The sequence below is a fragment of the Suricata suricatta genome, chromosome 14 (assembly GCF_006229205.1).
Source record: "Suricata suricatta isolate VVHF042 chromosome 14, meerkat_22Aug2017_6uvM2_HiC, whole genome shotgun sequence".
Classification (NCBI taxonomy): Eukaryota; Metazoa; Chordata; class Mammalia; order Carnivora; family Herpestidae; genus Suricata; species Suricata suricatta.
This window is the reverse complement of record NC_043713.1, coordinates 84,132,454-84,157,851: the sequence shown is the minus strand read 5'-3', so window position 1 is coordinate 84,157,851 and position 25,398 is coordinate 84,132,454. Positions and strand designations below refer to the sequence as shown.

The following is a 25,398-nucleotide window of genomic DNA, read 5'->3' as shown; positions in this document are numbered from 1 at the left end:
TCACACTGATCCAAGTCCTTTCCACTCTGTAAGCCTTTTGCTCAGTTTAGAATAAAAGTTGTGTATTTCATTTACATTCTTTTACTCGAGATTATATTTTATTAAAAAATCTTAATTTTTCCTTTCCTTTCCAACAGTTCCCTCTTTGCTTCAATTTCTAAAGAGAATTCGTAAACGGTATATACGGTCTTCACTTCCCACCAAAAGTCCCTCACACAAATGCGCACACACACTCACACACACACACACGCCCTGGTGGGTGCTGTGGTGAAGGAGAGTGAGCACAGGTTACATGGTAGACCAACCAGAGGTTAAATTTAGCCTGTAGCTATTGTGAGCTTTGTGGCCTCAAGAAGAGCTTTAAGCCTTTCTTAGCTCTACCAAATTACAGTCTTGTGTATGACAGAAAAGAATACTTTCTTAGAATAAAATTTTAAGGCTCAAAATCAAAGGGAAGTGGGCAGGAATGGAAAAGAATGCTCCCCCTGGAAATAAGATAAAATTCAGTCATGGAAGACTTCCTATTTGAAGCGTAGCTCCTGCTTCGGCCAACGGGCAGCAGGAGGCTCCCCTCAGCGCCTGGCCAGGGAGGGAACACGGCTCATTCGTGCGCGAACAAGACAAAGCTTGCCCGTGTGCCACGGACTGGAACAGTCTGGGGTGCCGCACGTTAAGTGCACACCAGACTCCACCCACTGGGCCGTGCCACTTCCTTCTCCACGGCAACTGTGATCTCAACATCTCCCTAAACCATCATACACCTCGTCAAAGCACCACCCAGCAGAGAAGCCGCAATACCGTGTGGCCTCTGGGGGGCCGGGAGTGTGAGAAGGGCTCCGGTCTAACCCAGAAGGCCTGGTCACCAGAAAGTATTCTAAAGGGAAAGAAGATTCCACTCTTACTCTACATACATCAAAACCCATAAAAACCTACCCTCAACACAGCAATCTGTTCCCGCGAGCATTCTACCTGGGAGATCTCGAATCACCAGGCACCTCACTCCCTGTGTCCACACACATTCTCCCTAACTTCCACCACTCCCCAAATGCTCAGCCCACTTAAAGCCACCTTTACCCCAGAAGCAGTAGTTTCTGCCAAATTTTGTTGTATTACAAAATACACACTTTGCAGCTTCTCCACTTTCTGACTTTAAGCAAATTATCTAAGTCTAGGACTCAAGTTCCTCAAAAGGTAAAAAAGAAATATCTCTTACGGTTATTACAAAAATCAGACCATGCACATGCCAGGGCTCGGTAAACACTCTTCTCCTTCCACCTGCCTGCCCGCCGAACACCAGGAGTTCGCACAGCTGACTGGGAGCAGCCCCAGGAACCCGCGGGGGACAGCAGTCACCCCGTCACCACCTCTCCCTCTAAGTGCCACTGGCGGGCTGGTAAATCCGGGTGCTGCACCCTTCCACTGTGAAAGCCCAGGCCCCAGGGACTCATCACTATTCAGTGGCCACGGGCAAGGAGCAGACTGAAGCTCGCCCAAGACTTTCTCTCCTCATACTCTAAGGAGTAATGACGGAGCCATTCCACATGGGCCCCGAAGGTGCCCAGAACAGAGGCTTGCTTGGCGCCCACTCTCATGGCTCTAGGGCTACTGGGCTCCTCCACCTGGCTTTCAGTTCTGTAACCCCTTCTGACTAAGTTAGCCAGAGACCTTCTCTGCTGCAGATGAGTCAGTGACCCTGACTGACAAAGGGTTTGAAAAGGCCACCAGCACCCACCTTCGTTCCCCCTCTCCAAAACGTGAAGTAACTGGGATCAACTGGTAGTAAGAGGATGTGGAAAAGGAAAATGGGCTCTAGAAGCCTGATTTCAAAAAGGGATCCACATACCAGCATTATTAGCCTTAGCTGGGAGCTGGTCAGAAATGCAGAATCTCATGCCCCACCCCAGACCTACTTGGTCAGAAACTGCATTTTGTCAAGATCCCCAGGGATTCTAACCTGAGACTCTAACATGTAGTAAACCTTGTGAAGAAGCACTGATCCAGTGGATAAATGCGCCTGATCAGTGTCTCACATTTAATGTGAAAATATTCTATGTAAACTATAAAAAAAACAAAAACACTCTACTTGACTTCTAACTCTCCCCAACACAGGCCAGGGCTTGGCAGTATTAACTGGTAAACACAGAGTAGGTCCACAGATCACTGCTCAAATCCTATTCCTATCACTACCATTGTGGCCTCAGACCATTTCCTAATCTACCTGAGCACCAGGTACCTGTCTGTAAAATGGGTCTGTACTCCCCACCTGCCTGGATCACCATGACAGATGCTCTTCATCTCCCTAGTAACGCCCCCAAGCGAAACAGTTCCTAATTACATGAGCTCAGATCCTCTGATTTAGATCCTTGTTCTCAACATGCTTCTCACAATTTATAATCATCATCTGTTGATTAACGTTCACCTAGACATGAGCTCCACGAAGGCAAGAACTGGGTCCATTGTGCTCGCCAGTGAGTCACTAGTATACAGCATTATGCTAGCCTCACAGGACACAGCCAAACATCGGACGGCCTATTAAACAGTTTCAGGTTTTATTTAGACCATTTTTTGAGTTGGGGAAAACGCTCAGAATAAATATTGGCTATAGAAGGACAAAGAAATCCTTTTTTCTAAAGGTCCACTTCTTTCCTTCTTTTCGCTCTCTTCCTGCTATCCCTCCCCCTTCCTCCCACTCACAGAAAGGTTAGAAGTACGCTCTAAATCATGTTTAACCACACATGTCCTTCGCACGGCTTCCTTACTCACACCAGGTCTGAGGCTCCCCATACAACGCATTAAGTGCGTAACGTCTGGCCTAGTTCATCTTAAACAAAACTGTACTCCAGCGAGAGGGCGTCAGGTCAAACACCTTCAAGGGCCAGACAGATAACAGAAAAGCAGGCAGCTGTCTGGTTTGACATCGGGGACCAGTGGGCCCTTCCTGGCTATTCCCCCTTAAAGGTATTCTATCCTACAAATTAAGACATCAACAGGCCGAAATTAGTCCAAGAGCCACAAGTCAAGTCCCTGGCAAAAACAAAAAGCAAAAAACTAACTTGTGAGCATGAAACCCTGAAAAACTTGTCCAAACTCTTAGAAAAATTTCAGTTCTTTTCAGTTTTTGTCTTAGAACAGTTCTTAAAATACTATCTGAAGACTCTTGTGGGTCCCCAAACCCTTAGAAAATAAGATCAAAATGATTTTCAGAATAACATGAAGCCACTGTTTGCTTCTGTCACTGCGCCGAGATCTGCACTGAGGATGTCAAAGCGGTCACTGGTAAAACTGTGGATTCCGCGGGCACCTCATATGAAATCCTAAGGCAGAGGTACCGAACAGTGCTAGTAGTCAGTTGTATTCTTCACCCCCATGGACCGAGCATTTAAAAATGTTTTTCACTTAAGAATATCCTTAAAAAAAAATCCTTGAAAAAGCAATACAAATTATTAATTTTATTAAATCTAGATCCATTTATCATACTTAAATATATTAGCTTTATTATATCTGTATCAAATATATATATAAATAGATGATTAAACTTTCTGTTCATTATGTCCCACGTGTTTAAAACGGGAAGCGCACCAGCTTGCTCAGTAAAGCGCAACGGCGGCCTTGAGGCAAAGTGCCTGCACAACTGAGCTGTGAGTCCAACTAGCTCTCTTCTGGACAGAACATTTTTCACTTGAAAGAATGACAAACTGGTTATGCAGACCTGGGTGCTGGGCAGACATTTCAGATAACAAGAAACAACTGATGGCATGTGTTGCCCATGGTCAAACCCAAACTTTCCAGTGAAACTGGGACTTCAGGAAACTTGTGTCTGCCCGCATGAGCTCTACAGCTTTCCGATATTTGAAGACTTTTTTTCTGGTGAGACTGACAGTGATCCTAAAAAACATGATTTTTTAAATTACATATAATGAAACCTGTGAGATCCACAAAACTCGGTGAAACAATATTTTCCAAATGACCAACGTGTGAGTTAATAAAAAATCTGTTTGAAGTACAAGAGAGATCAATGGATTCTGCTCCCCTAGAGTACAAAAAGTTCACTGCTACGGTTTCAGAGTCACACTGCAACTAACCTTCACAATCCTACCACTTGTCAAGTTTTACTGCTATATCACAAGTGAACTCACAGCTACCTGAAAAGGCTACCAAAAAATCCCTTTTCCAACTATATCATCTGTGTGAGGCCAGATGTCTTCATCTATTCAACCAAAATAACCAACTCAGGGACTGAATACAGGAGGAGACGCCTCTCATTTAAGCCTCATACGTCTGCGGACATTTGTGAAAATGTGAACATTGCCACTCTTCCCACTACATGTTTTCTAGAAAATAGCTTTTTTTCATAAAAAATGTCATTTGTGTTAACGCAAAACGGGTTTATCATTATTTTTAAATAAATTAAAGATTTTTGTAAAATTTTGGTTTTAATTTCTATTTATGGCAAATGTCATAACCCACATAAACAGAAAGCTCTTTGGGAGTGTCCTTAATAACTTTCTAAAGCATTAAAAGGATCCAGAGACCAAAAAGGAATTGAGATTTCACATTAAACACTTTTATTTTAAAGTTTAGAAGGACGTGAACAAACAGTAAGATGAACACTTAGCTTGTGGTTACTAATTCGTCATCAGCCATTATTATTATTATTGAAGAAAAATGTCCCCTCACCAAATTCCTCCATAATAATTTCAAAGTCAAGTTCTATACAAGATAAAAGATGAACACCACAGGAAATAACTCTCTACCCAGAGAGGTGTTTTATAAAGGATTCGGAAATTATCCCAATAGGCAGCAACCCACTAATGTGTTCTTCTAAGACCTTGATTTCCAGGTCCAAGGCCATACATTCCTATCACATTATTCCCCTTGGACATAATTGATGCCTCGGTTCATGGAGAGAGAACATGAAACCCGTATCCAGCTTGGTTAGGAACTCCTCCTCCTCACAAATTATCAGGAAGCACCAGAAATGAACTCAATCAGATTACTACTTTGGCAGTGGTACAACTCCAAGGGAAAAGAGAGCTCTGCTTAACCTTTTCCTACAGGCTCTGGCGCACAAAACCCAAGTGGAAAGGCCACTTAGGTCCCTGGTGCCTTTATGCTGCCAAGTAACAGGGCTGAGAGAGTATTTGTTCCGTTCAAGGCCAGGGATCTGGGCACACAACAGAGCAGTACCTACCTCCTAACTACTCCATGGTACCTTCTGGAACTTCCAGTGTAAAATATACATAATAGGGTATAGATACTCACCACTTGACTTCCCTTCCTTAGCTATCTTAGAATCACTTAGGTATAGCAGGCACTTAGAATTCCTCCTTTAGGACTGTGGAATGCCAATCTTGTTCTACTCTGCTTTACCACCACCATCAGCCCTGGAAAAGATAGGAGGGGCCTGGAAGACACCCATGCTGGCTACCTAGGGCAAGTGCATAGTCCCAAATGGGCCCCTCACATATCCCCCACTTACGAGTACCCCACTCTTCCAGATTCCCGAGCGGTTTGCCTCATTACAGTCCCTCCACACGGGCCCTAGGTCACCTCAGTGGGAACCAGTCACAGTAAAACCCACCCTTGGAAGCTGTTAACCCTCTCACCTGAGTGGCTGGCGCTCAGAAAGCCTCTGAAGAAAGACCCACCAGGCTTCCCTTAACTCTGAAGCAGCCGCTAAGGCCTCTGGCCTACTCACACTTCATCTGCCCAGTTGACAACACCCTGGAAGGCCAAACTGCCAGGCCACATTTCTGAGATGTGCTTCTCACTCCCGAAAATGAACACTGGCTCCCTCAACTTCCTGGGCTAACTTGAGCAACCGGAAGTTAGTTGTAGCTGGCCAAAGCCGAGAGGGGAGTTTCACTCACAGTGGTGTAAGCACACACCTGTAACTCCTGGGTCTAATTCTCTTGTGGCCAAACCCCTCCACGCCAGAATGCCCAGCCTCAGAACACATTCCAGGTTTCTATTCACGCAAAGGCCTGTTCAGACACTTAGGCGCGGCACCTGGCCACTGGAGCACCAGGCACTTCTGAAAACTGGAATGACCTCAGAACAGGCTCCTCAAATAGTCCCTCAGCCTTTGGCCACTGGCTGCCATCTGTGTAACATGTTAGGAACAGCCCGGCCAGTATTCAAAGGCCCCTCTACCTGGTGCTCAAGTAGCAGGTAGCATTTCCTGAATATACTACTGATAATCATTTACCTTGATAATTTATAGGATGGATAATTTCTCCCAAGGACACTGAGGTTAACATTTTAAGCTGGCCAAAGGCAGTTCTGATTCCAGGCAGGATTTGCCAACCGAACTTATGTCAGCCAGGGTCTATGCTTCTCCTTTCTGGAATCAGGTGAAACTTTATCACAGAAAGTCTTATAGACCGTGGCAGAATTTATGTTACTCTTGATGCCCTCCTCCCTACTTCCCTGCTACCAGTTGGCTAGAAAAGACTAATCCAGTATGACTCCTGGGCACTACAAGAGCCCCTGGACCATGACCGTTTCAGCTACTCACCCAGGATCTCCTGGGAAGGCCACCCAGTCCCTATCCTGGACCACTTTCCTTATTTGGGGTCTTACGTACGTTAGCTCCTCACACCCTTCTCTCTCCTAGCTCCTTATTCCTGCCCGCTCTTCCGTAAGCCCCACTTTCCAGAAGTCCCAGCTTCCCTGACCCCTCCCCTCACAAAGTCCTGCAGCTAATGATTTGGGCTCTCTGTTTTACTGAGATAGAGGGAAGAGAACTGTTTTTACTCAGTCCCCAGGACGACTGCTTTTTGTAGGACCTGGCCTAATGACTCCTGGTGGAGAAAAGCTAAAAGACAAAAGAAGCCATGTGTGATTTTTCTTTAACTGGAAAGTACCACAGAGACTACGAAATCAGGTCCAGAGAAGGGCAATTAGAACCATGGAGGAAACGAGGCCAGGTTTGCCGGTGAGGAGGAGCTCTGTACGTCATTAAGGCGACAAAGATGACATGGGCGCACCTTCCCAGCTCTCCTTCAGCCACGTCCTCCCACGGAAATGACCTGTGGAATGACACAGCTGGGTGGAGCCCTGGCTCTGCCCCTTGCTTCTGTGATCGAGTCTGATCTCAGACTGATCTGTAAAAATACGAGTAATAATGTCTACAGCGCTTGGCTATGATAATTAAATAAGATAATAAATGTGAAAGTACCTATCAAAGTGCCCACAGCACTGCTGAGGCTAAATAAATATGAGTTTCCTTATTTCCCTTATTTTTAATTAGTGCATGACACATTCGTTCCCTTGCCAAGAACATCATTTCACAGGCAGAGGCTTCCTGAGACTAGAGGGCCCACCTCCCTTCCCTGTAATTAGAACTCCTCCTGTGTTCAAAGGCAAGCCCTGCTCTCTTCCCTCCGTGTCTGCCTCCTGCACCTCCCTCTTTCCTGCCAGCAACTCTTCCCTCTTGACCCTCGACTCCTAAGACTGTTCTAAAATACATCTGACTTCAGTGGCATTTTCTCACAGCGTGGACACACTTTCTTCCTGCTCTCCAACCTTGCACACAGAAATACTGGAGTAACGGGGCAGAATGTGATTTGCTTCCACGATGGCCCCTATGGGATACCACATACAAGGCACAAGTTTATCTTATCCATCTAGTCAATGTGTAACATATACATGAAGAACATATGGGTTGGTGGGTAGAACACTGGACTTGCAGGTCAGTCCCAAGTTCAAATTCATAATGTGACACTACATAGCAGTGTGACCATAGGTCACTTGGCCTCACAGGCTTCAGTGTACTCATCAGTGAAGCGTCAGCCATGCGGATGCTCCCTCTCACTGTCAAATGGTAAGGGTTACACGCTCCTCTCAGGAAGAAGGGCGCTGATCGGGGCACCTAAGCAAAGTGTTGTCTTTCCAGAACCCAGCGAGGACGCCGACTGAGAGCGCACTCAAAGTGCCACAGACGGAGGCGCATGTACTCCAGCCAGACTCCTCTGCCCCTCCCTGCCCCTCCCCTCCGGCCACTTCTGCTGGACCTGTCTTCCTCAAGGCCCAGTCCTTCAGCGGCCAGGAACGATGCCAGCCCTGAGGGCAAGCAGCAGCTGCGGGGAAAGCATGCACAGAAGGCTCGGAAGGCTTGCGTAGGATGAGCGCGAAGGTTCACTGAGAACGACTCCCTTTATTAAACTTGCTTCCTCCCTGCACTGTTGGGAGCAGTAAGACCCAAAGGGACCAAGTCCATGTCTAGGCCCTGGAGAAAAAGGAACAGAGGCTGGGAAGCTCAAGTCACTCGGGCAGAGGCAAGGAAATGCCTGCAGGCCGTACAGGGCCCAGACAGACCACTTAAAGGAAGGACAAGGACACAAAGGCCTCAGAGGCCCCAAAAGGAATAAACCATGGGTTTGGCAGGACTGTCCCTGGTGACACTGGGAATGGGAGTGTCACTGTAGTTTGATAGAGTTAGGGATTTGGGATTCTAGCTATTCTTTTAAGTGCGTTTTTTTATTGTGCTAAAAAAACACATAACAAAATTTACCACCTTAACCATTTCCAGTTGAGTGGCGTTAAGTATATTCGCCATTGTAAATCAGGTCTCAGGACATCGGCCCCAGCAATCCTCTCCCCTCTCACATACCTAAGCAACCACTCTGAACTGGACTACTTTAGAAATCTCAGATTCTGGCTATTGTCAGACCTGAGCCACAACCCATAACTTGTATTATCTGGCAAGCTAAAGTAACCACTTGGGGGAAATCAGATGACGAAGCATAAAGCACAAGAGCAGCTGACTTCTTAGTGCAAAAGAATCATAAAAAAATAACAATAATCCTAAAACAGGATAAGATCTGGCAATCAGAATGCAGGATTAGCATGGACAGAAATCCCAAACAGGCCAGGGAATGGCTACAATGAACAAGGCAGAACTTCATGGTGTTGAGGCTTTTACTTGGTGGGACTGGCCCTGGTGGGTGGTCGGTGTTATTTCTGCAAACATGTGCTATTAAAGATGAACACTGAGTTTAGCCAGTGGCCTCAGCAAACACACCACTGGGTTCTCCAGAGAGAAACATGCACAGGACTGAACTAGAAATGCCAAACACACAAACACTTGATCATCAGCTAGGCCTGTGACCCCACTTCCTGCTGCAGCACTCCACAGGCCAGATCCCAAGGACGGCTCCTTCTCCCTAGATTAGGGGTAACTCTGAACTTCAGACCAAGTAAGTACCGGCATGTAGCGGAAACTAGTAAGATACTAGACCTGTATCTTAGGTCGTACCCCCTGTAATAAAGAGGGCTGGTCAAGGGACCTCAGGCAGCACAGGAGAGCCAGTAAGAGCTAGAGAGGAGGAACATCAACCACCCCACCAGGCTTTCAGATAGGGCAGTTGCCTGAAAATCAACTGAGCACATGGGGTAAAGAGAGAAGAGGGAGAGCTAGACGGGCCCGTCCATGCAGGAGCGGCCCCAGCCTTAGCCCTCGGGAGATGTGTAGTCAGGAAAGAAAAATACCACCATATCTGTGGGCTTAACCTTGTAACTGGGCAAGGTTAAGTGGGTAGCTAGGTCCACTGGGCTAGAACCACTGAAGTGCCCTTACCTGACCAAGTCAATTTTCTTCATGTGCTAGAGGAATAAGGCCAGGGGTGGGAGAAGCCCAGAAGCTGAGAAGCCAGCCTCAGGCAGCAGAAGACAAGAAACCGCCCTGCCTCACCCTCGGTGCTCTGGGGCCTTTCTCTTGCTTCCCAGCTGTGTGTGCAAGTAATGAAAAAGCTTACTATGTATGTGAACCACAGAGATCCAGACTTCATGCTCCACTGGAGTATTCTGGCTTTCAGCAACGACCAAATACACATGAACAAATACCTATCATTGTCTGGGTCTGAAGAGGGGGGAACATCATTTTTAAAATTATCATGAAAGCAAAGGCTCAAAAGAAAACAAAGGAAAAGATGCTTAGCTGGAAACACAATGGCTCTCAGAATCAAGTTTGCACAGACATGAATATACAACCATAATCCCAGGGTGAGAAGGCTTTCAGAAAATCATATTCAAGGAGAAGGGTGTAGTTGTTCAGGCTTTGGGGAAAATGCCAGAAACTTAGGAAGTAACAAACTCCACTTAAAAACAAGTGCTGCGACCTCGGTGAAGGCAAGAGCGGTGGGAGACAAAGCAAGAAGGCGCCAGGGTTCGGGTGCAGAGGCCTCCCAAGAGGGCAGGGAGAGTGAGACTCCACCCACCAACGGTCCCCAGGAAAAGAAGTCAGACCCCAGAGGAACAAAGAACTTGGATGGCACAAAGGCGTTCCCACCGTCTTCAGAGCTAAGGAAGGGATGGGAGGTCTGGGGAACTCAAAGCCAGAGAGAGGCAAGAGTTTAGGGAAAACAAGGAGGCGGGCAGACCTTCCTCCTCACTGAGCCCAAAGGGCACATGCTTTGGAAAAACTCCAGAGACAGCTTTGGTTTGGAAAACCTTGAGGGGGATTTTCTATCTAGGAAAAATGGTGAAACAAGGGGAAAACTTGCCACAGTGACAAGAGTCAAAACCCCCAAGACATTCCAGAAGAAGAGACAGAGGAGGGCCCACAGTGGGTGGCTGAAGAGCCACCAAAGCCTTAGGATCCTGCTGGGCTGGAGAAAGACAAGAGAAAAGTACTGGCTCAGAATATAGAGTTCCCCATTTATATATGAGATTTATACACGTGGGATTCAAGGCATATAGGGTCAGAGAGAAGCTGGGAAAACCTGAGAAACCCTAGAAAGGAAAATCCAGACAGTCTTTACAAGTTCACTCTGAACTGAATTTTAGGTTTACAGACACTGGAGACTGGATGTGAGAGAGGGGAGGGGCTGGAACTTAGTGGGTCTACAGGCAGCACTGGTTTTTCACCCTTGTGCAGAGACGAGCGCAGAAGGGGCACGGCCGCCCTGGCTTTACCACACACTAGCGATGTGACCTTCACCTAAGAGGTAAAGAACGCAATGAGTAGAGATAATAAAGGCAGCTGACTTGTGAGGAAATCTTACGAGGTAGTTTAAGAATTAAATATGTTAATATACAGCAAGTATGGAAAAGAACACCGGGAAGTGTGTAAGGGCCCACCAAAGATCAACTGCCATTATCGGTGTTTTATTTGTCCCACCTACTGCCCACCCCCCTGACTCTAGAACTGCTGAGGGCAGTCTGGGTATAGACTTCAACACCCATTGTTAAGTGTGGGGAACATCACTTTTGCTTTGGAACTCTGATGACATATTAAGGCACTTACGTATCAAACAGCTGCGATGTTGACATTCAGACGCAACATTTAGCTATTCTAGATCTAATGCATCTGGGGATGGTACTAAATTACTGTGTGTCTATATAGCTCCCCAGATCCTTGGGGGAAAGGAAATATGTGAATGACACGAGGTTAGAATTACCAACTTTTGCTAGCAGCTATCTGAAGTAGCTGGATCATTTTCAGCAGAAATCACTAACAGGAGAAATAGAATCCTGCAGATGACCGAGTGACCCTGTAATGTCAGAGACTGAATAAAATAGGAAGAAAACGGGAAAGTGAAAATGCTTTCAATATGCACAGGGACTTAAGTTTCTCTATGAGAACAAAGGGTGACTTAGAACAAAGACTGTTACCAGGGTTTTGAAGGGCGGGGATACCTTTGGGAAAATTTCAAACTCTTTGGATATTGGGCCAGGTTTTTTCTTCCTCACTGAACTACACATGCCAATCATGGTGCCTACGAGCCTACAAATTCTGCTAACAGGAATTCTGCTCAGCTTTAAGGGAAGGCCCAGGCTGCCATGGACAAGACAACTCCTTTTCACCACACCATGGCTTCCAGACCAAGGGCAGACACCTGACCCAAGAGCTCAACAGTGACCTCTGATGTGGCCGGTAACAAAGTCCGATTCCAACCTCTCTTTCTCAGAATGGGGTGATTAGCTAGGAGAGATACAGCTCGAAGGTTATGATGTACAAAGAACCTCAAGAGGCTATGAGCGATCACAGCAAAAATAAAGTCAGGAGGAAACAGGATCTCTGTAAGGCAGAGAAAAGACAGATGGGGAAAGGAAAAAGAGTAAGTCAGATGCAGCAAGAGGAAAAAGACACAAAGAAAGGAGAGCCGCCCTGAGAGACCCTACTGTCATGGGCAAGACTGGGGCTCGCCTCCAGGTGCCTGAGCTCCGAGGTCTCCCTGGTCCTGATGAGTCCCTGCCCCACACTGTGCAAAATGGTCTGAGCGGCTCTCTGCTCCTTGCAGCAAAAAGCAGCTACCTTGAAACAGTTACTTCAGCTCCCCTGAGGATGGCATTTGCCCAGGAAGCAGTCTAGTGCCTCCAGCAGATTCCTGGCAGGTCTGCCCTACCAGACGTGCCCAGGCATCCCGGCAGAACAGGAGTGGCTCATCCCTTAGCCACCGGGGGCAGTCCCCAGGGCTTATGAGCATCTCGAGGGCCTATGAAAACGCGGAGACCTAAAAAAAGTATTTATTGGATGTAAAATATGAAAAGAAAACCAAAACATCAAAGTCAATAAATGTTTAACGTCCGCTACTAGTCAAATGAAGCTTAACTCACAGTTTTGTCTATGCCGATTTCATGCGGGATGTGGGTGCACGTCAGCTCCATGACACAGTACAGGCCGCTGGAAAGAAGTGCGGCGGCGCCTTCCCAGGCCCACAGCAGCAGACCTGTCTGGGCTGCAGCTGGCATCTGCCCACCCCACACCTTGTAGATGCCTCACTGCTCAAAACTGAGCGCTCTAAGTTAGAAATCAACTCCCACCTCCCAAATGTAAACATACTGTATTTCAGCACTTCTGGTCATAGGAGTCCTTTATCTCTTAACATCTCACAAAACTGAAGCCGAACAACCTGTATTAGCCATCCTACTAGTTTTTCTAAAAAGAAGGAAAAAATGTTATCATGAATGCAGATGGTCCTGCACACTTAAAGGATTTAACTTTTGCCATTTTTCAGAATAAATAAAAAATTAGTCACATTTACATTGGCTTTCCTTGTGCAAGAGCCCCCTCAAATGTCACGAATAGACCTAAATATTCTCTTCCATTTAGTCAAATTCTAAATCTGTTCTCAAATCTATTTTTCTAACAGGAGGTGGCACAGAAGTTACACAAAATTTAGATCTTATAGAAGCAAAAACACCCATGTGAGCCGTCTACAGGCGTCGTGCCCGGGGCTGTTACCGGCTCCGCACAGACAAGTCCCCGCCTGCCCTGCCTCTCGCTGTGACCAGCGGGCTCTTCTCACTTGCCCCCCACACCTCCACACCTCCTGTCTCTACTCCCATGCACCCTCTCCCTGTCCCCCCACACCCTCGGACTACACGACTTCTGCAACACTGCTCTCAAGGTGGGGATCTCCTTGTCAGACCACCAGGCCGTTCCTCACCATTCACGGATTCCGGGCTCCTATGAGTCTTTGGTTGATTCTGGCCCTTGTTCACCTCCCCTCAGGCCCTGCTGAGGGCAGGGACCATTTCGTTCAGTGCTAGGGGCTAAACACAAGTATCCTCTAAAGGTCTGTCCTGACTCTATTCTTTAGCTCAACCACCTGCTTAGTCCCAAGGACAACCATCTCCATGACAATTCCATGTTCTCTTGGAACCAGTCTGGTCTTCTCACCCGTATTTCCCACTGCCTAGAGGAGTATTTCCCTATCTTCCCCCAGTGAACTGAAAACGCTCGCCATCTCCCAAGTCCCGGTAAAAGACCACGTTCTCCCTCGACAACTACCCCAGACAAGTTCATTTTAAAGCCAGCCCTCTTCTCCTCCTCCCAATCCCCACCCATCTTTCAACTGTCTTCCCTCCGCTTCTTTTTCCTTCAGCATTTACATGCAATGCAAGTCTCTTCTATCACTAAGGAAAACCAAAATTTAATCCTATCCCTTCTTTAGCTGCCATACATTCTCTCTTTCTCCTCCATTTTCCTATGGAGGCTCTTAAAGACTTATTTTCATGGGTTTTTTTTTTTTAATTTTTTAACATATGTTTATTTCTGAGACAGACAGACACAGTGCAAGCGGGAGATGGAGATAGAGAATCAGAAGCAGGCTCCAGCTGAGCTGTCAGCACAGAGCCTGACAAGGGGCTCGAACCCACAAACTGAGATCAAGACCTGAGCCAAAGGTGGACACTTAGTCGACCGAGCTACCCAGGTGCCCCCTGATTTCTACAGCTTCGCTTCCCATTCATTCCCCAACCCACCACCACACCACTCAAGTCCCTCTTGCCCAAACCCAAGGGCATCTGTAATTCTTTATCTTACTGAACACCCCCAACCACACTCTACCTTTTACTCTGGCCACATAACTCTTACTCTGTCTGCTTGGAGAGCCTCTGTTCCTCCATAAGTACTAGTATTTTCCTGCATTCCATCTCAGGTCCCCTCTGCTCCCAATTTATATCTACCCCAGTTCGACCATCTATACCACTGTTCTTGACTGGGGCAGTTAAAAAAAAAAAAACTTTTTCAGAGTCTATGTTTTAACTGTCCATAATGCCTCCAGAGGGCACTAAACACCTGCTCATTAAACTTCAGGAATATTTAAAGTAAGGTATTAGAAACTGAAGTGAGTTTCACAGTGAATTACTCCCTAACTAGATGCCAAGCTTCATACAGATTTGTACAACCTGCAGGTTTCTTGATTCTAATTGTGAATCTGGGGGCTTTTCACAAGATCCTCATCCTATCGTAACACAAAGACGCAGTAATGAGTTACTGAATATTGGTTAACAGGGAAACCGGACATGTCTGCTAGCTATGAATCAGTGAAACAGTAATAAATCCTATTGAGCTTAATCCTACATGTTTGAAATGGACATCTAAAAAGAACTTTGAAAGCTAGCAGGACATAATTTACTCACAGAAAAAAGTGGGGTTCAGGTTATTTCTATGAACTGGTTTATCATTAACCTAAGAGGTAGAATTTATAATCTTTGGGGCAGAGGTTTGCTTTGCCTATAACAAATACCATGGAAGGCACTGCAAAATAAGATGTGGAAATAAAGCTATGATTATTTTATGAACTTGTGGGATATGAAAGATAAATGAGCTCTCAAATAGCTTTACTGAATTTCTTATAACATATATCAGATGACACAAAAGACACTGTAAATTCCAGAGTTAGAATACAAATATAGAAATGCTTTAGTGTTAGAAAACCAAAACAAATTAGTGCTTTTAAAAATTAAGCTGTTTTAAAGCTTCTTGGGGCACCTGGATGGCTCACTCAATTGGGCGTCTGACTCTGGCTCAGGTCATGATCTCATGATCATGGGTTCGAGCCCTGCACTGGGCTCTGCGCTAACAGCTCAGAGCCTGGAACCTGCTTCAGATTCTGTGTCTCCTTCTCGTTCTCTCCCCTCCCCCACTTATATTCTGTCTCTCAAAAATAAATAAAATGTAAAAAAAAATTTTAATAAAAAAATAAAAAGTAAATTAAGCTTTAAATGCTGCTGACACAACTCTACAAAGTTAAACCTCATTTTGAAAAAAATCGCTCTTTCCCTCCAATTTCTGTACAAACGATCACTGGTCACCCACCTTGTGAGTCTGCGCCCAGGACGAGCTGCGGTAATTCTTTAAAGCTCGGCTATGTGACTTCAATTTGCCAAACCCAGTTTCACTCCTCTCTCTTTTATCACACCTCTGAGCCATGTCCAACGACGACTGCTCCCGCCCATTCCTGGAACTTGTCAGCCGCCAGGCCTCTCCCTCCCCCCCCCCCCCCCCCCCCCCCCCCCCCCCCCCCCCCCCCGCACCCTCCGCCTGCCAGCCCGCCAGGCTCAGGGACACAGCTAGGCAACCCCCCTGGCCCTGCACCAGTGCACAGTGAATTCAGAATTGGGAGGTGGAAAGGCTGGGTCTTTGAAGTAAACTGGCAGGGGTTACAGGTGGAGGACAGACAAAGGCAGAGAGAGCAGCCGTGCTGACTCCTGTCAACTTTCCAGGAGTTTGGGCCCCAGCCAAAGAAACAACCTTGGATCCCATGGAGGCCTCCTCAGAAACCCCCCTTCCATTAAGCCATTGCAGTGGGCTTTCTTTCTTTCAACCACCAAATGGTCTCTAAGACCATCCTCCTTCCTCTCCAACAAATTCTTTTGCAGGCACATTCTCCCTTACCTTTTCCTTTAATGTGCCCACGCAGCTCTGCTTTGAGCTTCTTCTCACTCTGCCCCCTACACTGTCACCCACGCTGTGGCTTCCGTACCAGCCACATGGCTGGCACACTGTGAGTGAGTCTCAGATCTCTCTCTACACTTCTGCTATAGACTAAATGTTTGTGACCGCCTCCCCTCCACCCCCTCCAAATTCATGTCTTGAAACTCAATACCCAATGTGATGGTATTGGGGTGAGGCCTTTGGAAGGTAACTGGGACATAAGGCTGGGGTCCTATTATTGTCCTTTTATAAAAGAGACCCCAGAAAGTTCCCTTACTCCTTCTGCCATGCAAGGACACAGGGAGAAGACAGCCACCTATGAATAAGGGAGGAGGCCTTCATCAGACTCTGAATCTGCCAGACCTTGGACTTCCAACCTCCACAACAGTGAGAAATAAACGTCTACTGTTTTATCTACCCAATCTATGGGAGTTTGTTATAGCAGCTGAATGGACTGCGACAACTGCTTATAGTGAGGTGGGCACTGCCAGACGGATACAGACACAGGGCACCAGCTGCCCGAGTCCTGGCCTGCCTCTACCCAGAAGGGACCAGTTTGTCAACATCAACAGAATCACTCCAAGTAGTCAGGAGTACCAACAACAAGAGCACTAACACTCTTCAGAGAAACCACCACCTGCTCAGAGAGGCAGAGTCTAGCCCAAAAGACAATTACAGTATTACCCAAAGTTAGGGGCATGCAATCTTAACTCCATGTAAAAGGCATCAACAGTCCAGTCTAAGCTAGACAGATATTCCCTCATCTTAAACAGCTTAGAAATGTAGAATTATACTCCAAGAAAAATGTATCATCTAGAAACACTGATTCTAGTAACAGACTTGTGCATGCTGCCAGTCACTCACACAGCAGAAAACCCTCTTCGGGCAGAATTACATGTCTGTCCTGTAAACCTTTGTCACTAGCATGCCACAAACTCCACCGGCCATCTCCTCACCAAAGCAACTACAAGAAACGGGCCCACCAGCCCCTCGGCTGCCCCAGCTGGAAAGCTGGTCATCAGCCACCATCCTCTCATGAAGTCCTGTCTGCTCCATCTCCTCGGGACCTCGTGAATGTAGTCCCCATCCCACTGGGCTGTCTCAGCTGGATTTGGGCCACGTCACCTTCCCCTACAAAGTCTCCAGTCTTGCCTCCCTCTAATCTATTCTTCACTACAACGTAATCCTTATAAAATGTAAAACTGGAAGTGGGGGTGGCGCTTGGTGGCTTAGTCTGTTGAGTGTCTGACTCCTGATGCTGGCTCAGTTCATCATCTTACTGTCCAGGGTAAGCCCCACATCAGGCTCCGTTCTGGACGTGGGACCTGTTTAAGATTCCCTCTCTCCCCCTCTGCCCCTCCCCTGCTCGCATGGGCGCACATGTGTGTGCACATGCTGCGTCTCTCAAGAAGTAAATAATAAATAAAATGTAAAATGGGTTGCTAGTATTCTGCTTAAAGCTCTTCAAAGGGCCCCATTGACTTTCAGTGGAATTCCCAAATTTATTCATATGGTTTTCAACTTTGAACAATGTCAGCTCCCACTCCCCTCTCTCGGCTCGGCTCTCACCGCTGCCCACTCCAGCTCTAGCTCCAGCCAAACCTAACGTCTTCCAACTCCTCAGGTCTTGTTTACTACTACGTCTTAACTACTGCCCTCCTCTCCCCACACTCCTCTCACCTCCAGGCCGCAACACTAGCTGTTCCCTCTGTTTACCTTCTGGGCGCACCTTAGGCATCACCTCCCCCGGGAAGCACTGGATTACGGGCGAGGTCTTCCGTGAGCTCCCAGGGCCCTTCCACGTCCTGCAGTAGAGCTCCTCTCGTCACACCTGAATGTGTCCACTAAAGCACACACTACTGCACACCCACACGACCCACTGCAAGCCCAGTAACACTCGATAAGGGGACGAATCCACGTGCCTTGATGGTAACCTCTGCGGCCTCACGTACAACGCATCCCCCCACCGCCCCCACCGCGGGTACCCAGGGCTCCACACGGCAACCACGCGCTTGAGGCTTCTGCCCATGGTCCAGCCGGCTGGACCTCCTCGTCCTGAAAGACTCAGTTAAATGCAACTTGCTCTGTGACCAGATCTGGGTGTTCAAAACACAGCGAGTTAAGAAAAGAAATCCTGTGGCCTGTGTTTTAAGTTTCCGCATTTATTCTACAAACACAAAACTAGAAATGAGAACTACCAATAAAAGTAGTAGCATATAGAAGCAATTTGCCTCCAAATACCGAACACAACAAAATTCATTCAAATTTATTCCAAATGCATCACTCAAAAATGTTCAGGTATTAGTTTTTAGAGTACATTTTAGAGTATGCTTTAATATATGATAGGGCTTACCTATTTCTAAAAGTCCACATACCTATTATCACAAGTAACATACGTCCTATATATACTTTTAAAAAGCAAATATTCCATTATAAATATAATCTTGGAAGATATAAAAAGTAAAAAAATTTAAATCACCCAACATCCTACCACCTAAAGTCCATAATTTTTAAGATTCTTTACCTTATTTCTTTTAGACATTTTTCTATCATAGGTTTTTGTAGGAGGTTGTTGGGATTTTTAAATTTTTTTTAATGTTTTATTTATTTTTGAGACAGAGAGACAGAGCATGAGTGGGGAGGGGCAGAGAGGGATTTTTTATTAAGAGTTTGAATCAAGTCATATATGCAATTTTGTATCCTGCTTTGCTCCCACTTAACACTGTCATAGGCGTTTTAATAATTCTCTTCATAAACGTTCTAATGGCCGTACATTGTCTAGTGGGTGTACTACAACTTAATCATTCTGCATATGCACCCTAAAAAATAATTCTATGATATACATCTTGTCCTCTATCTAAAAATAGGCCCATGATGGCTCCTACATCAAGGAATATGAATACTCTGAAGGCTCTTAATATACATGGCCATTGTAACAAAATAGCAGGACATTTTCACCATATCCTGGTTAAGGACTAGGCATTGTAAATTTTTAGTCTAAATTTAGGCCTTCATTAAATTGATGTGAGAAACTGTTAACACCCTAATTAAAAAAATACTCATTATAAAAAAAAACTGAAACAATGCAAATACATGTGAAATTTAAAGTCTCTCCTCTGCTTTTCCCTCAAAAGTAGTCACAGTTAAATACATTTTCCATGTATCCTTCTAGACCTTTTTCTATTTTTATTTAGAACACAAACACACACATATGAATATTATGTTATCTTACCAAAAAAAGGAATTAAATTTGCCTTTTTGGCTCAATAATATATACTAGGCATCCATCCAGGCTCTGTCAATGCAATATAAACCCACCTCTTTTTAAAATTTACTCAACATTCCATGGTATAGAGGCACCAACATTTATTTGTGGTCATCTTTTTTTTATTATAAATGACGCTGCATTTGACTTTGTTCATGTTAACTTGTGTTCTCTAATGAGAATATCACAGCTTCCTTGAGTGGTATCTGCTAGATCAAAGCATATTTTTAAAAATTTTTATAGGTTCTGCCAAATTATGTAGAAAGGAGATCCAATTTTGCATTCCCAAAAATGTATTAATTGCCTTTTTCTCCACGCCCTCAAATATCTTTTTAATTTTTGCAGGATAGCCCCCACTGAAAAAAAATTTTAATTGTTTCATTTAACTTTTTTAACACTTATTTATTTTTGAGAGACAGAGAGAGAGCGTGAGTGGGTGAGGGGGAGAAGCGACACACAGAAAACAAGCAGGCTCCAGGCTCTGAGCTGTCAGTAGAGCTCGACTCAGGAGCAGCTGAAATCATGACCCGAGCCAGTCAGGACGCTTAACAGACTGAGCCACTCAGGCACCCCACTCTAGCTGTTTTAATTTTCATTTCCCTAATCACAAGTGAGGTCTCTCACTTTCTCTGATAACTACTCCTATCCGCCAATCATTTCTTAATTGTGTTAATTCTGTTATTCTCTACCTCTCTGTACATGTTATACACTTTTTTCCCAGTCTATCACCTTGTAAATATCTTGTGTCACACAGAAATAGCAACTTTGATAAAGACTAAATTTATCTTCTCCTTATGATTTTGGATCTTGGCCTTGCCTAGTTTTCCAGTATAGCAGATCCTCCAACATAATTCCCTTTATTTTCTTCTAATAGCTTTACAGTGGTTTTTGAGTTTTTCTTTTTTTAGAGAGAGGGAGAGAGAACATGCACTCATGCACACACACTTGACTAGGGGAGAGGAGCAGAGGGCAGGGAGAGAGAATCCTAAGCAGGCTCCACGCGGGACTTGATTCCACAACCCTGGGATCACAACCTGAGCCAAAATCAAGAGCTGGACGCTCAACTGACTGAGCCATCCAAGCCTCTCTTGAATTAAGTAGCTCTTTAATCCAAATAAAATTCATTTTGAATATGGAGGAGTAAAATCTTTCTTCCCAAATAGTCATTTACCCTATATAATATATTGAACAATCATTTCCCAATTGTGTCAAAATACCAACTTTATTCTACCCTAAATTCCTGTACAGAAGCAGGTCCTGTTGCTGGATCCCACGCTGCACCTGGCAGCAGCCTGTCGGCTCCTGCACGCGGCACTTACCCTACCGCAGCATTACAGCCGGTCTTCCTATCTGGTGTGGCAAATCCTCTAGCACTGTTTGGCCACTAAAAACATTTCTTGGCCACTCTAGAACATTTCCTCCTCCAGATGAATTTTAGAAGCAATTTATCAAGTGTCCAAAAGTAATTCTCACTGGAATTTCATGTGAAACTACATTAAAATTAGTTTGTAGAATATTTGTGTTTACATTGACGCTTTCCCCGCCAGTAACAGGTAATGTCTGCCCATTTATTTACATTAGAGTTTCAGTTGTTTAGGTAAAGACTTTTCTTCATTCAGCTTTTAAGCATTTTTTTATTTTTAAGCATCTTTCGGTTTTGTTGTCCTTAAGAATAAAATCTAATTTTTCTACAGGACTGATGACAAATTGACTGTTAGTGACAGTACACCTTTCTACATCTTTAACAAATTATACTTCTATCCAGTGAACTGTCTGTCCACATCCTGTAGCCACTTGTGTGTGGACTTAGGTTATTTTCCTCATTGATCCATGTGAGTTCTTTACATGCTGTAGGTATTAAGTCTTCATTTATGTTTGTCACAAATATTTTCCTACTTTGTGGTTTGGCTTCCAATCCTACGGTTTGGTTTTCCTTCTCTTATGTAAGTTTTCTTTTCTTTTTTTTTTTTTTTGTAGTCTAATTACTAACAGATCTGCGTGTCCCAGAGGTGCCAGGACCTAGTCCTCTTTCCTCACAACACCTGCAGAGGAGATACTATTCTCCTCACTTAGAAGATTCTTGTTCAGGGGCGCCTGGGTGGCACAGCAGGTTAAGCAGTTAAGTGTTCAACTTCAGCTCAGGTCATGATCTCTCAGGTATGTGAGATCTGCTGTCAGCACACAGATGGCTTCGGATCCTCCGTCCCCACTCCCTCTCTGCCCCTCCCCTGCTCGCTCACTCTCTCTCAAAAATAAACACTAAAAAAAGTCCTTGGGTTTAAAAAAAAAAAAAAAAGATTTTAGATCAAGTCTGTCTGATTGCAAAGTCTTTTGCCCACCTCAGCATGCGAAACCCTCTTTTCCAGATGTTTAATATCTACTTCCACATTTTCTTTATGGCTTAGGGGGCATTCCTGATTTTATTTTTTTTTTGGTCATTTACTGTACTCCCACATATATTTTTGGGGTGCTGGATCGGTTCCAGGGACCTGTACAGATATTATAAAGCCAGCAGGACACGGTTTAGATTGTGGCTAACACATTTAATATTGGGCAGGCCTTGTCCCACCTCATTACTCGTAATTATTCTGTCCAGTTTATCCCAAAATGGACAGCTCTATGTTTTAAACATCACATCCAGGAATACAGCCTGTTTTTCATTTAGGACATCCTCTCATATCTTACAGGATATTTTATGGTCTCCTCTACATAGACCACACTTGTCTTAATAAGACTGTACTTCCATGTTTTATGTATTCCGTTGCGTTGTAATCAGAGCCTGTTTTTTTGGTTGTTTTTTTTTTCTTTTCCATTTTAGTTTCTGCCAGGTTATTTTTGGTATTCAGAAAGCTATAAATTTTATATATGCATTGTGTAACCCAGTCACTTCCTCAACGTTCGTCTGGTAGTTTGTTATTCTCATTTTCATAGCCAATAGCAGCTACGAAATACTTCCCTTCTTTTCATTTTGGATCCTTACCTTGCTCTTGCTTACCACTTTGATAAAACTTATAAAGAACTGTTAAATAATATTCTAATTTTTAATTTGACTCTAATACCTTTCTATTAAGTACAATGTGGACAACTAGTTTAATATTTATATGTACTTTAGCATGAAAAAGTGCCTCCTTTTTACAAATAAGAAACAAGGATTTTAAAAAAATCAAGTATCTATTTTGCCCATAGTTTAGCGGCAGTCTGAGTGGACCGTGAACTCCGAGGGAAAGACCACCCCTCTTCCAGATAGACTTCTAAAATGGCCTGCCTCATCTTCCTCGCTCCCACTCTCCCCACCACCTCCACATTCTGCATGTAGCAGCTGGAGGGTCTGTTTAAAAATGCAAATCTGATTATGTCATTCCCCTGCTCAAACCCAACCCTTGCAATGGTTTCCCATTTCACTCAGAATAAAATAAAACATCCTCAACCTGTCCTACAAGACCCTACATGATCTGGCCCCCTGCCTAGCCACACTTCCCCCTCACCCACCAGAATCCGTCCACAAGCCATTCTTTCAGTTCCTGGAATGGGTAAAGCTCTCTCCCACTTCGGGCCTTCCCACATGCCGTTCCCCCGCCTGGAAAATTATCCCCCCTTCACTCTACACTAACACCTACTCACCCCTCAGATCTCAGCTCGAATCTTATTTTTGCAAAAAAGTCTCTCCTGAGCCTTCTTTCTACAATCTGAAATGTGTTCCCCTTTTTATACTCTCTCATAACCGACGCTCCTTAACTTTCCTGACAGATACCATCGTTTGTGATTGCATGTGCAGTTGTGTGGTTGTTTACTCTGGTTCTCTCCACCCCCATAGATTATAACCTCCAAGAGAACAGGAACAAATTGATTTTGCAGGCCACACTACAAGCATTCATATAGATTTGAAATAAAAATACCTACAAAACCCCTAATTGAACCTCTTACATCTTAAAATAATACCCATCACATCAATCAATATTTAAACTGTTAAAACTCTTTCTGATACTGCCTGCAAATTCAGTTAGAATATTTCATTCCAAGGACAGAAGCTGACGCCACCACAGGAAAATACATAAAACAAATTTATATCAGTAGGAAGTAAGTTTTGTTTAAAAGTGAGAGTTTTGTTTTATGTAGCGCTGTTTGCTGACACTTTATTCCGTCAACTAACTTATAGGTCTTATTTCTTAGAGCACATAAAGCACTGGGAAGAACGTGCTCTGTCAAATACCCTTCAAGAAGTCTAATATATAACAGGACTTCATAAAAAATTACAGCCAAATCACAAACTAAAAAGTATTCTAGTAATCTAATCATTAGCAGGCTAATAAACCGGCATTTACATACTAGTTTCCAGCCTGCAAAGCACTTTCACATGCGCGTGCACTGAGCCCTGTGGGCTGGCAGAGCAGGTACTATTATCAACATTTACAGAAAAGGAAGCGGAGGCTTGGAGAATTGTCCTTCTCAAGGTCACAGGGCTTGAAAGTAGTAGAGTCATAATTACACAGGGGGAGGGGCAGAGGTCCCGCATGTAAATTCTTCACCCAAAGAAGAACTTCCATCCTAAAGGCCTCATCTCTGTAATTGGGGCTTTGTGCTCCCGCCACTAAAATTTCATTTCACCAGAGAATCACCACCAAAGAGCTGTTTTAAATGTAAAGTTAACATTTAAATTGCCACCAACCTGGGAAGCAGCTACCCAAGCTCCGATACACCCAGATACAGCCAGACTACGGAACGTGATGCGGCCGTTCTTCCAAACGGATTAACCCACCACATGCTGAGACGGAAAGGTTCCGACGCACCAGTCCTTGCTAAGGCGAAGGTAATGCAAGTACGCACAGGGGGAAAAAGACTTGAAAAGATCTAGAAGGATACACACCCCACGTAAAATAGTCCCCGTCTCCGGAGACAGGGATTGGTAGTGAAAGACTGCTGGCACGTCTGTGATATTTCCATTTTTACAAAGACAATGCAGTGCTCTACCCAGTAAGCGCTAATTTCTAAAGTGTAACCACCCTGTGGGCTGAGCAGGAAAGCGGTTCTTCTGCCCTACGAGCTGTGCCCCCGTAAAGGAAGTAGGGGCCTCTCGAAAAGACAAGACAAAATAGTATCAACGAAAAAAACCGTTCCATCCTGCTCCAACGATAAACTGCCTAAATGTCACAAAACATTAAAAAAAAAAAAAAAGGCAGTAAATTAAAAAAAATTTTTTTTAAATATCTGGTCTCCTTTGTTGCAGTGAGACAACCAATAAGCAAACTAGCGACAGGAAGAGTACGGAGCAGGCTCCTAGGGAGATTTTTAGTCGGTAGAGTCCGGCCAGGAAGGTCTCACAAAGGAGCGGACTCTGAGGGACAGGAGAGGTGACTCGGCAGCTCGGGAGACCGAGCCGGAGGAGAAGGGCCGGGGAGGTGGCGGCCCCGAGTCACCCAGGGGCGGGGGAGCGGGAGCACACTGAAGCCAAGGCCCGAAAGGGGAGAGGATTCCTCTGGATGCGGGAGCGGAGAGGGAGCCCGGCTGCGCGGCCACCCGGTTTACCTGGCTGAGAATCCGGCCCTTGCTGTGGTCAAACAATGGAGGCGTCCAGCGGCCGCGGCGATCTGCGCTGGGGGCACGGAGGGGTCCTCATCACCTGCGCAGGGGTGCTCGGCCGGCTCTGCTGGGACGCGGGGCGCTCTGGAAACAAAACCAAAACAGGGCCCGCACGACATCGCACCGCGCAGCCGGGCTCCCCGATCCCGCGGCGCGGCCATGGCCGCCTCTCCGGGGACCCGCCTGGAAGGGCTCCAAGGCGCAGCTCCACGGGCTTCCAAAGCCGTCTCGCTCCCCCTTCCCTCGGCTCCAACAACAATGGAGCCCGGCTCGGGAGTCCGGCTCCCGCGGGGCCTCCGCCCGGCCTCGCCCCTGCCGCTGCCCAGCCCTCGCCGCGAAGCCCGGCCGCCATCTGTGACCCCCCGCTCCCCGCCGCCGGCACTGCGGG

The 25,398-nt window shown here is 45.5% G+C and overlaps 1 protein-coding gene across 6 annotated transcripts in view; it reads right to left on the bottom strand.

Annotated features, from left to right (window-relative positions):
- Positions 1–25,091, bottom strand: part of LOC115277288 (refilin-A) — a 237,868-nt gene extending 212,777 nt beyond the window's left edge. For 5 of the 6 annotated variants that reach the window (XR_003902350.1, XM_029921336.1, XM_029921339.1 and 2 more), the window contains exon 1: positions 24,957–25,091. The gene's annotated coding sequence lies outside the window, so the exon portion shown is untranslated. Of the gene's footprint in view, positions 1–5,262; positions 5,385–24,956 lie in introns of all 6 variants that reach the window. The other variant, XR_003902351.1, reaches the window with a different exon arrangement.
- Positions 25,092–25,398: the final 307 nt, after the last annotated feature.